The sequence below is a fragment of the Desmodus rotundus genome, chromosome 6 (genome assembly GCF_022682495.2).
Source record: "Desmodus rotundus isolate HL8 chromosome 6, HLdesRot8A.1, whole genome shotgun sequence".
In the NCBI taxonomy this organism is placed as follows: domain Eukaryota; kingdom Metazoa; phylum Chordata; class Mammalia; order Chiroptera; family Phyllostomidae; genus Desmodus; species Desmodus rotundus.
In genome coordinates this window covers 124,506,848-124,518,641 of record NC_071392.1, presented here as the reverse complement: position 1 = coordinate 124,518,641, position 11,794 = coordinate 124,506,848, and positions in this window count along the sequence as shown.

The following is an 11,794-nucleotide window of genomic DNA, read 5'->3' as shown; positions in this document are numbered from 1 at the left end:
CCTTCTCATCACTATTGGTTCCCTGTACATTTTCCTTTGTTTCTCTTAGCATAGGCTTCATTTTTTCATCTGTTTTTTGAACAGATTCAACCAAGTCTGTGAGCATATTGATAACCAGTGCTTTGAACTGTGCATCCGATAGGTTGGCTATCTCTTCGTCGCTAAGTTGTATTTTTTCAGGAGCTTTGAAGTGTTCTGTCATTTGGGCCATTTGTTTGTTTGTTTGTTTGTCTTGGCGCGTCTGTTACTTTAAGGGGCAGAGCCTTAGGTGTTCACCAGGGCGGGGTAATGCTGGTCGCTGCACTGTGACGCTGTACATGGGGGAGGGGCCGAGTGGGAGCAATGGCGCCCGCCTCACTGTCCTCCGGATTTCAATCTTTCACTCCGCTACCCACAATCAAACTGGGCCACTCTGGTGCTGGTTCCCAAGTAAGTGGGCCTGTGCACACTCTAGGCCCCTGTGGGTCTCTCCAACGACCTCTCCTGTGAGGCTGGGAGTCTCTCCTGCTGCCGCCCCAACCCCCAGGGGCGCTTTCAATCAGAGGTTTGAGGCTTTATTTTGCAGCACTGGAGCCCTGGGCTTCGAGGTCTGCTTCGCTGCCTCTGTTCATCTGGTTTATCTGTGGGCGAATGTGGTGCCACAGGGTGTTACCCGCCACTCTGCCTGCCCCACTCTCCACCACTCTGAGTCCGGCCCTCTGGGTTTATCTGTGCAAATGTGGGGCCACAGGGTCTGCTAGTGCTCGGACTGCCTGCGCCATTTGTCCCACACTCCGCCAGTCTCAGTCCCGCCACAGCCACGCGAGTCCTCTCCACCCCGGTGCCCGTCTCCGCCCCTCCTACCAGTCTGGATGAATGTTTATTTTCTATTTTCTTGGTGTTGGTCCCCCTTGCTGTTCGATTTTCTGTCAGTTCTGGTTGTGCGAGGAGGCGCAGTGTGTCTGCCTACGCCGCCATCTTGGTTCCTCCTGGAACCTTCAATCTTTTGGTGTATGGGACAATGCTCAAAACCAACTGAACTGCCTGGTCAGGACTAACCAATTTTTTAAAAACAAAAACAAATGCAAAGACTTGAACCCAGAATGATTCATTATGTTACTGTGACACTAGAAACCATCTAAAAGTGAAAAATCAGGAAAATCATTTAGCAAATGAAGGCATGTTCATTCATGCAAATATTTTATTGTCAAAATAAGAAATTGACTTAAAATTTGTTTTTTCCATCATCTAAAAGTGTAAGAATTCACACAGTATGCAGAAACAGTACAAGTGCAAGAAACACCATAAATTTAAAAAGTAATTGCATATCAAATAAGACTAGCAGAAAAAAACCACTAATGTGTCCATATTAGAAATACATATGAATGACGTTATGATTAACACTTTTCCCTGAATTTCTCTCTAATTTCCCCCTAGATTTAATGACTTGATGCACATATGCACAGTTTATCTTTTGCACACTTCTGTTTCCAGCCTCGGTATATTCTTTTGCAAAATGAAGGCATTCTTGCATCCCATGGGTCTAAATATATCATAATACCTTCTGGGTGTTAAAAAATAAAGAATACTAAAAATGATTAGTTGTATGAATTTGGGGGTTGGCTTAGTAGTGATAAATTTGTTATAAAGTCTCTTACTTAGGGAAAGAACATGTGTCCTTGGTGATGTGAAAGCAGAAATAATAGGCAGCTCATTCTTATAAGGTTTTCTCCTCCCACAAGATAGTACCGTATCTAACTGGGAACACAGAGAGTTAAAACACTTGCCTCTAGAATCCTCCTTGAAAGTAAAAGTATAACCTGCTACAGTGCCAGCTTGGTGAGTTTTCTTTCTTTCTTTCTTTTCTTTCTTTTCCTTCTTTTCCTTCTTTTCTTTCTTTTTTGTGAATTTTTTGAACCCTAAAGAGCAGCATGCAAATTTTCAGACCAAATGTTGGGATGGCAGGGAGGTCCAGGTTTGGTTAGAGTAGGGAGGCTTCCCCCTATGGTTCTGACCCTGTTGCCTAATCCCAAGCCCATGTGCCTGACACTTCAAAAGGCCAAAACTGAAAACATCAGAATTTGGAGCAAGAAAGGTTTATTGATGGAGAAGGTACCAACTGAGAAGATGGGAGAACCAGGGGTGTCTGAGATCCATCTTGCTTGCCGGACCAGGCCAGGGTTTTAAGGGCCTGGGGAGAACCGGTATGCAGAAGTGCTGGTGGGGCAAGTTTTAATTGTAGACCTTTGAATTTGGTCCTTTTATGGTAAAGGGGCGTTAATGCTAGATCTTCCTGAACAACAGACCCTTGGCTTCTGAAAGAGTTCCAGTGTTCAAGTTCCGGTCATGATGTGGTCTTATGGTTCTGTGGGGTGAGGGTGGGGAAACTTTGGTTGTTGATGCTCTGGAAGTCAAAGTTCTTTTCTCTGCATATGCTTTGGCTGAATGACTTACACTTTTGGTCTGTTGTCTCTGAAAAACAACTCAGTACCATGTTGGCTGGTTCTGCTGTTGCAAACCCACTCCAACCTACTCACAAACTCAAACACAAGTACACCCAGGTCCACCTAGCCTGGGCCTCAGGGGAAACAGAGCTGTCTAATGAGACTCAGGTGCCCTGGTCCTCAGCAGGGCCAAGCACCATGCCTTTTCTTCCCATGCCCTCCTCTCTGCTCTGCTGTGTGGAGAAGCCACCTTTGCTCATGGCAGAAGTTTGGTCTGTGATTGCTGGTGGAGGAAGTGGTTGAGCCGCAGAACCTAAGAGAGGGGAAAAGCTTTGATAAGAGCAGCTGGGCTCCTTGCTTGTGGCTACAAGGAAACCTTATTTGGGCTTTGGATCCTATGCTCACTGCCTCCAGCATTGGTGCAGAGAATTAATATGTTCCATTGCATGAATGAAGATCCACTAATTTTCATTAAATTTCCCCGGGTCCTCCCTTCTCCTAGTAAACTCTTTTGTGTGTACTTTTCCTCCTGCCTGTCTTAACAGTCTGTGAGAAGGTAGGGGACAGGGTGCCTCAAGCTCATTCAGAAGGCTTTCTATGCAAACCCGAGAAAGAGAGACCTATTTGCAATTCTGGCAAATTGTGCTCCAAGCCTGTCATTCTTTGTTCAGTTTCCTGGGCTTTTGTGGGGTTCTATACAACTATTCGTCTTTTTTTTTTTTTTTTTTTTTCCAGAGAGGAAAGGGACAGGAGGAGGAGGAGCTGGGTGAGGGAGAAGAGAAGAAGGAAAACACAGTTGTGGCTTCTAGAGAATGTGTTTAGGACCCAGTCATCTTGGTTATGGGTTTGTGGAGTACTTGCTCTAAATCCTACAAATTCCAGTCTGATTTTACAATTCAAGTAAATTTGGGTTGCTCATAATAAGTATTATTTGTGCTACAGGATAGTCACAGAATAGACAACTCTTATGCTGAAAGTGCAAGCATAATCATCTAGAGGAATAGAATTCAGCATTAACATAATGTATAATAAAGCCAGTGCCCTTTCTGTGACCCCAAAACTAGTGAAATTGCAACCTTTCCCTCTTTTTTTCCTAATGCATATTGTATTTTATAGGATCACAATGATGACACCAATGTCTAGTAATTGCTGAAACTTACAGAGTATTTGCTAGAGGACAGAGAGAATTCCAAGTATCTACACACAATTTTTTTTTAACTTTATTCATTTGAATCCCTTGCAATCAGGTACAGAGCCAAGAATTAAAATCTTTAGAAACAGTCCTAAATTGGGATCACATGTGTTTGTGTATAAAGCACTTCTATGTGCTATTGAAACCTTTTTGTCTTAAATGCACATACAAAGACAATCTTAAAGATGTGTATTTATAATACTTACAAACATGTTTAGATATTTATGCTGCACAAAAGCACCAGTACTTTCATTTGGCTTTCTGTGTATGTATTGTGGGTATTATTTTTTAATTAGTTTTGGTGGCTTATTAGGTCTGTTTTCCAATCTCTCCCTCCCCTTTTCCCCCAATCTCTGTCTCCTTAAGACAAAGCAGCTAAATTGCCCTTGAACCATTTTCAGACTTGAAAGATTTAGTAAACAAAAACGCTTTATAACATTTTTGGTGGGAGTTCTGAACAGATGTATTCTTCCTCTTGAGGTTTTCCCTGCTGTTTGATCTTCTCCTCCAAAGCAATTCGTTATAATATGATGGGCAAAAACCCAGGCGGGATAATTATGCCGAAATGGGCCAGCAGCCAGGACTCTGCATCTGTCCTTTGGGACGATAGCTGTCATCCCTGTGAGGCTGCTCTAGCCATTGTGGCTGGGGCTGCCAAGACACCCAGGGAACGGACAGGAGGGGATGGCTGTCTCGATCAGGTGATGGGTCAGAAGCTTGTAATTGAGCTGTGTTTCTTTAAAGCTACTGGACTAAGCATTACCCATGATCTTTAGGGAACAAAGCATGAAGTGAGGTGGAGGGTGCAGAGATATGATTGCAGAATCAGAGTGTCTGGTAGAGCAGAAATTTTGTTTTGTTTTTAGTTAGCTAAAGTTGCCAGCTGCTATTCTTTCTAGAGTGAAATCACCAAGTCAGCATAGAGAACTCAAGTCTTCCAGGAATAAGCCCCACATTTGCTCTTTTAAGCCATGCTACTGTAAGGCAAAAGAGGGTATTTGTTGCTCTGGGCAGCCATAGAAAGGGACTTTTGTGGGGGAGTTTCCAGGGAACATAGGCATATAAAGTCCCACCACCTCACTCAGATAGCTCTGTCACAGGAAGGTGGGAACACCTTATATCTCCAGTTTCTGTGGTCCTCTCAACCACCCACCCCTGCCACACCCTGCCCCTTGCCACTGAGAGCTACAGTAATGAAAGCTCAGGCCTTATTCAGTCAACCCCATTGTTGGCCATTGAAGATACTACCATGTGCTTCGGTCAACCAGGACTTCTGACATTGAACTTCGCTTAATGGGTTGGAGAGGAATGGAATTGAGGTGGCTTCCTTCAGAAGCCCTGTTCATTGTTCTACCAAATCTGTAGTCATTTTCTATCACTCTTTAACAAATTGCCACAAATTTAGTGGCTTAAAACAACCTTAATGTATTATCTCAGTTTCCAAGGGTCGGGAGTTCACATATGGGTTAACTGAGTCCTCTGCTCGTGTTCTCACCTAGCTGAAATTGAGGTGTCAGATGGGGCTGCAATCTCAGCTAAGATTCTCTTTCAAATTCACAGGTTGTTGGCCAACTGTAAGGCCTGAATTGAGTCCCTCCTCTCCTAAGGGCTCCCACTTTTCCCCACCAGGTGGCCTCCTCCGCAGCAGGGCCATTTCATGTCTTCAAAACCACCATGAGAGTGTCACTGCTGACTCATTTCTTTTGTGACCTGTACTTTCTCTTTTAGGGCTTTACCTAATTAGAACAAGTCCAACCAGAACAATCTCCCTGTTGATTGATTTAACATCAAATAATTAGGGACTTTAATTAGTTGTATCTACAAAATCCCTTTGCTTTTGTCAGATAACATAATTAACCACAGAGTGGCGTCCTATCTTATTTACAGGCCCTGCCCACACTCAAGAGGAGGGGATCACACATATACCCCAGGGGATGGAGGTCTTGGAAGAATTCTGCCACACTCACTAGAACATTCCCTTTGTTTCCAAGTTAAAATTTTAATGTTCTAGGTAGCAGTTGCCACTTGGTTTAGTTATTCTAACTAGGTACTGTGAATGTTTCATTATCTGTGCAGTAAAGAAATTCAACCAGAAACTTCTCAACTGGCATAGTATCACATTCGTTGAGAATACTTAAAACTCTATACTTAATTGCAAGTTTTATTAATATCACATCAGCTTTGTTCAATCCAACTTGTGTATATCAGAGAAGTCTGAAAACATGAATTAGAGATAAAAGAAGTGACCTTAGATACATTTAGGTTTAGGGGTATAAGAACGAATACACACATACACATCATCCACTCAAAAATATATCTATTAAAAAATAAAAAGCATGAATCTATAATAAATTCAATGACACTTTAATAACTGTGTATTTTATTAATCACACAATCTACAGACATTTAAGTAATAGTTGTGTGTATATATCTCCTAATTTATTATAGTATCAAATGTATATTTTACATATATAAAATCTAACTTATTCCCTTTATCATCAGTTCTTAAAACACAGATCTTTTATATCTCAAACAATAAATCTATTTGTGCCTAGAGAATTGATCTATTTTTATTTACAAATGAGGAGGGTAGCATTAAATAAAAGGATAAGGAAAATGAGGTAGGTGAGTTATGTCAGTCCCAAAGTTCCTGAGCAACTGAAGCTAGAATAAATATCTCCAAGCCTTGCAACATGTGGAACATGTCATGCCGCTTAAACTTTGAACAACAGACATCTAAGTCTCTCTGCTTAAAGTCTGCAAATTAATGGATCATCTTTGCCTGGTGTGTTTGGGAAACAACACACTCGACACAGTTAAGTCCTCACTTAACATTGTCTATATGTCTTGGAAACTATTACTGTAAGCAAAATGACATGTAAGGAAACCAATTTTTATGTTAGGCTAATGATAAAAACAAGTTAAGTTCCTATGACATTTTTCTCATGAAAACATAACCAAACTTCTAAAGACCCCAAACACTTTCAATACTAATTACTGAAATAAAAGTGAGCCACATATACATTTAAGAAAGATGACTAAAAACAAGAGAATGATTTTCCAAACTGCTTGTTCTAGTTTATGGTTGTGGATGGCCGGAGCTTCTCACAGTAGCTCAGGGTATAAGGCAGGACCCACCCTGGACAGGACGCCCTCCCATCACAGGGCCACTCATGTCCCCCTTCCCCACTCACTCAGACTGGGACAATGTAGACACAAGTCACCTCATGTGCACATCTTTGGGATGTGGGGAAAAAATGGATTTCCTGGAGAAAACACGCACAGACATGGGGAGGCCATGCAAACTTCACAGACAATTGACCTTCACTGTACCTGGCCAGTAATTGATTTTTTTTCTCTCATTAATGTTATAACTTAACGACATTGAACAAAGTGTCATTTGAAAACCTGCTGTTGTGGGAAGCAGAGGACAAACTGAGTAGGCAATAAAGAAAGATAAAATTCCAAGTTCCTCATGAATAAGGTTTTCCTTCATCATAATTTTGTTGGAAAGTGAGTTAAACTGAATCTAGGGCAAATTCAGGTTCAATTACATGTTGGAAAACATGTATTAAAGCAAAATGCGATGACAAATCTTAAATAATCTAGAGTTTGAGATTTTGCATGTGGCTGTTCTCTTAAATCAAAATGGAAATGGAGATTCATTTATAATTCTTAATGCATCTTTACACAATTTTATTGAGATATATATTATACCATAAAATTCATCTATATGATGATTTTTCAGTGAATTTACAGAATTTTTCAGCAATCACCATACTCCATTTTTAGAACATTCCTATCACTCTGATATGATCCCTCATCTTAACTTACAGTTAACCTCAATTCTGTTTCAAAGGGCTCTCCTTGCCTTAGCCCCAGACCATTACTAATTTACTTTCTGCTTTTATAGATTTGCCTGTTCTCAACATTTCATATAAATGAAATCACATAGTATTTATTCTTTCCATTCTGTTTTGTTTCATTTAGTATCATGTTCTTTGGCTTTACCAATGTAGAATTGACCAAAACTGCATGCCTTTTCATTGCTGAATGGTATTCCACTGAATGGGTATACACAACTTGTTTAATCCCATTCACCAGTTGGTGGACAATAGGTGTGGTTCCATTCCATCTATTATGATAATCCCATTATGAACATTAGAGTGTATATCTTGGCATGGGCATAAGTTTTTAATTCTCTCAGGTGTATACTTAGGGATGGAATTGCTGGACTATGTGGTAAGTTAAAATTTTACTTTTAAGAAACTGTCAAATTGTTATCCAAAGCGAGTGTTTCATTTTATTTTGTGTTCTAATTGGTAACATTTAAGGTTTTGGTTCCTCTACATCCTCAACAATAATTTGGCACTTATTTATTTATTTATTTATAATCATAGCCATTCTATCATTCTATTGTATGTGAAATGGCATCTCGTTATGGCTTTATTTGTGTTTCCCTAATGACTAATGATACCAAGCATCTTTTCACATGCTCATAGATATTTTTGTATCTTCTTTGATGAAATGTGTATTCAGATCTTTTGCCTATTCTATAATTGAATTGTTCATCTTATATATTGATCTGCAAGACTTCTTTGTATATTCTGAATATAAATTTTTTATCTGATATGATTTGAATATATTTTCTCCCAGTCTATGACTTGTCTTTTTATTTTCTTAATGGTATTTTTGATGTACAAAATTTTTGAATTTTAGTGAAGTCCAATTTGTTAAAGTTTTTTTTCTTTTATGCATTTTGTTTTTAGTGTCATATTATATAAAAATATCTAACGCAATATCTTGAATATTTTTTTCCTATGTTTCTTCTAAAAGTTGCATAGTTTTAGTTCCTACTTCAGGTCTCTTGCCTTTGAACATACAAGATGTTCTAGGATCTGAGCCCAACCAAAATATATTACCATGAGGAACTGGAGGTTTCTGAGCTTCCATCTGTTTATATCCTCCATCATCCCCCTTTATTGTTGGGATAGTCACTGGCACCACTGTGCCAAAGGCCAGCAAAACCTGTGCAAAAGGCCAGCATGATTGTATATTTTGGTCTGTCCAGAAAAAGTCCAGCCATTATTAATATAATGAGAACAGTTTGTGTGACATTGATGTAACCTGGCGGTCAAGGAGAGTGGACTGGAATGTGCATGCATGAACAGTGATGACTTCACTGTACTAGTCAGTGGGGGCGGTAGATGCCATGGAGTGAGCATTCGTACTATGTAGCCATGGCATTCAAAATGAGTGAGGGAGAAGAGCAATGAATCTGCATCAATTTTTGCATTGATCTTGAGTATTCCTCCATGGAAACTATTCAGATGATTCAGAAGGCCACCCCTATGGGCAACTGATGATTGGCAGCTTCATCATGACAACACGCTCACTGATGCATCACAGCTTGTGAAAAGTTTTTTGAGATATATCAAATCAACCAGGTAACTCAGCCACCCTACAGCCCAGACTTGGTGCCCTGTGACTTCTGGCTTTTCCCAAAGCTTAAATCACCTTTGAAAGGGAAGAAAATTCAGACCATGAATGAAATTCAGAAAAATATGACAGGGCAGATGATGACAATTGGGAAAACTGTGAGATCCCAGAGAGCCTACTTTGAAGGGGACTGAAGCCATTGTCCTATGTACAATGTTTCTTGTATCTTCTTTAATAACTGCCTCTATTTTTCATATTACATGGCTGGATACTTTCTGGAGATATATATATATATATATATAGTTTTGTTTTGCTTCTTCATTTTGTTTCTTAATTAGCTTCCAACATGTTAGCATATACCATCCCGAGGGGAAAAAAATTGATGACAAAATGTTATTGTTTCAAAGACTTTCCTTCTAACTTTGGATTAGTTAGAGGCTACATCAAATAAGATAATGCATGTGATAATGTTTCAAAAACCATAAAATGCCAAACAAATGTTAGGAATTATCACTATTGCATGCAGGGAATAAGAGTAAACAGAAGCAACAGTAATGCTTTTAGAGGGCTTAAATAGACAAGCTGAATGACAATGTCAACATAAGAAGGTAAAAACTAGATTTGCAGATAATCCACCTGTGGGTTGTTGAAAGTTGGCTTTATCTGCATTACCTAAATTATTAAGGAGTTGGGTAAGGATCAAAGAGGTTCCTATTGCTTGGTTGGATATGGGGGATAAAGTTCTCTTAGTAATCAGTATGTTCCCTTAAACTGAGGTAGAAATTTTGCCCTGAGATATTGATTTCTCTTGTTAATGGATGGCCCTCTTCCATGGATGTAGGTGGAATTAACAACTGCTTTCATAATACTGAAAACCCCGATAACCTAAAATCTCTCCTCTACATAGCAATATAGTTATATTGTTTGAAATATCCAGGATTAATGAACACTTAAGGGCAATTTAGGAAAGTGTACATATTTTTACTGAGTCAAGGAATTACTACTTAGCCCTAACAAAACACTTTGCTAGAATTATAACCCTCATTAATCCCCTTGCTATCTACTGTCATCCAGCAGACAATGAAGGCCTACACGTTTGCTCATAGGCCAGATCAAACCTGGAGGGAAGGAATTAGGGGAAAGTGTTAGGACACTGCAGATTGCTGCTGGAGCGGGGCATAAAGAGATGCACTGGTCCTGACAATTAGGAGGACTAAAAAGGGCATTGCTGCCCTGGACGTTGGGAAAGAGATCCCAAATGAAGAGAAGGTGAGGCTATGGTAGTACTCTTTTCTGATAGAAGAATCTTGTCTCTGCAAAGCCCTGGCTCTGTATTAATGATGGACATTGCTATTTTCAGCTAGCAGACAGCTCTGAGATCTCATTTCTTGGGCTGTTCACTACATCATTTTGTTTAGTGTTTCTCAGGCACCCCATTTCTGTATCCAAGTCCTGGCATTTCATGGCAGCATTTATTAGTGTTTATTGACCACAGTTTTTCAAGGATGGTTATGTTTGTGCTCCCTATTTTGTAGAACAGAGTGGTTCAGTGTCTTGCTCTAACACAAAGAATTAAAGGTAGACCCATGACTGTAATTATAATTCAGAGACCTGTGAACTACACAGCTTCAGATAATACATCTAAAAACCTTGAATATCAGAAAACTGTGAGGAAACTAAAGCCACTGGAATTTCACAATGGCCCCAGATTCACTCCCTAAATTAACTTTCTGTGAATACTTAGGCAGTTGATACCTAGAGCCTATGGACTCAGGAAGACTGGAAGACTGTAGCAAAATCATTTTTTACCTCTTTTAGTTCTAAGGCTCCCTGAAGATCTCTTAATAAATCAAAGCACATGTGAGGAGTAAAGAGACTGAGGAGATAGGGAAGGACTCAAGCTCAGAGATAAAAATTGCCAAGAAAGAACCTGCCCTTGTAGAAGGGGAAACAAGGAGCAACAAGACAGAGGAGAGACAAGAGGAGTCTTTAAGGTGTCCTGGTGTGAAACATAACATGGGCTGGAAAACATTTAACATTTGATATTGATAAGGCAGGAAACATGTCCTAGGAATAACCTTAGCACTTATTGTGAAGGCCTCCATGCTGGGGTCATAGACAAATGCGAAAGAGTTCTCAACAGCCAGTGCCATACATCCCAAAGGTCTTCTCACCAATGTCAATGGGCTAGTCATTCTGGAGCAGGTGTTGTCCCTTCTATACTTCCCCTCCATGCTTGCTACTCTGCATCTTTCTGTTTATCATTCCATTAAGATCCCTGTATGTTGACAATTTAATAGGAAGCCTTCATATTTCCTAAGTATAATGTATATAAAAATTGACATTAAAATGAGCTCTTCTCTTTGACTTGGCCCAAGCATCCTGATTGGCCTCTATTGGGTGATCCTGATCCTGTCTTGGCCCCAAGCATTTGGTCAGGTACAGTTTAATGGCTGATTTGGAGCCTGTCCTCCTTTTTATACCTCTATGATCAACCACCATCCTGCTTGCCTTCTTCATCCATGTAGACAGATTCTTCTTACATTCCAGTAATCTCCCACCCTGTGAGCCAATCTCTACTTAGGATGACATTTAGGACATTGGCATGATTTGGGAAACCTTATCCATAACAAGTTTCTGAACATAATTATTCCTACATTTTTTCCCTCTCCTTGTTTCCTATATGCAGGTTTTCTGGATACCTTAAGACTTTTAATTATTCAACTCCTTTTATATCTTC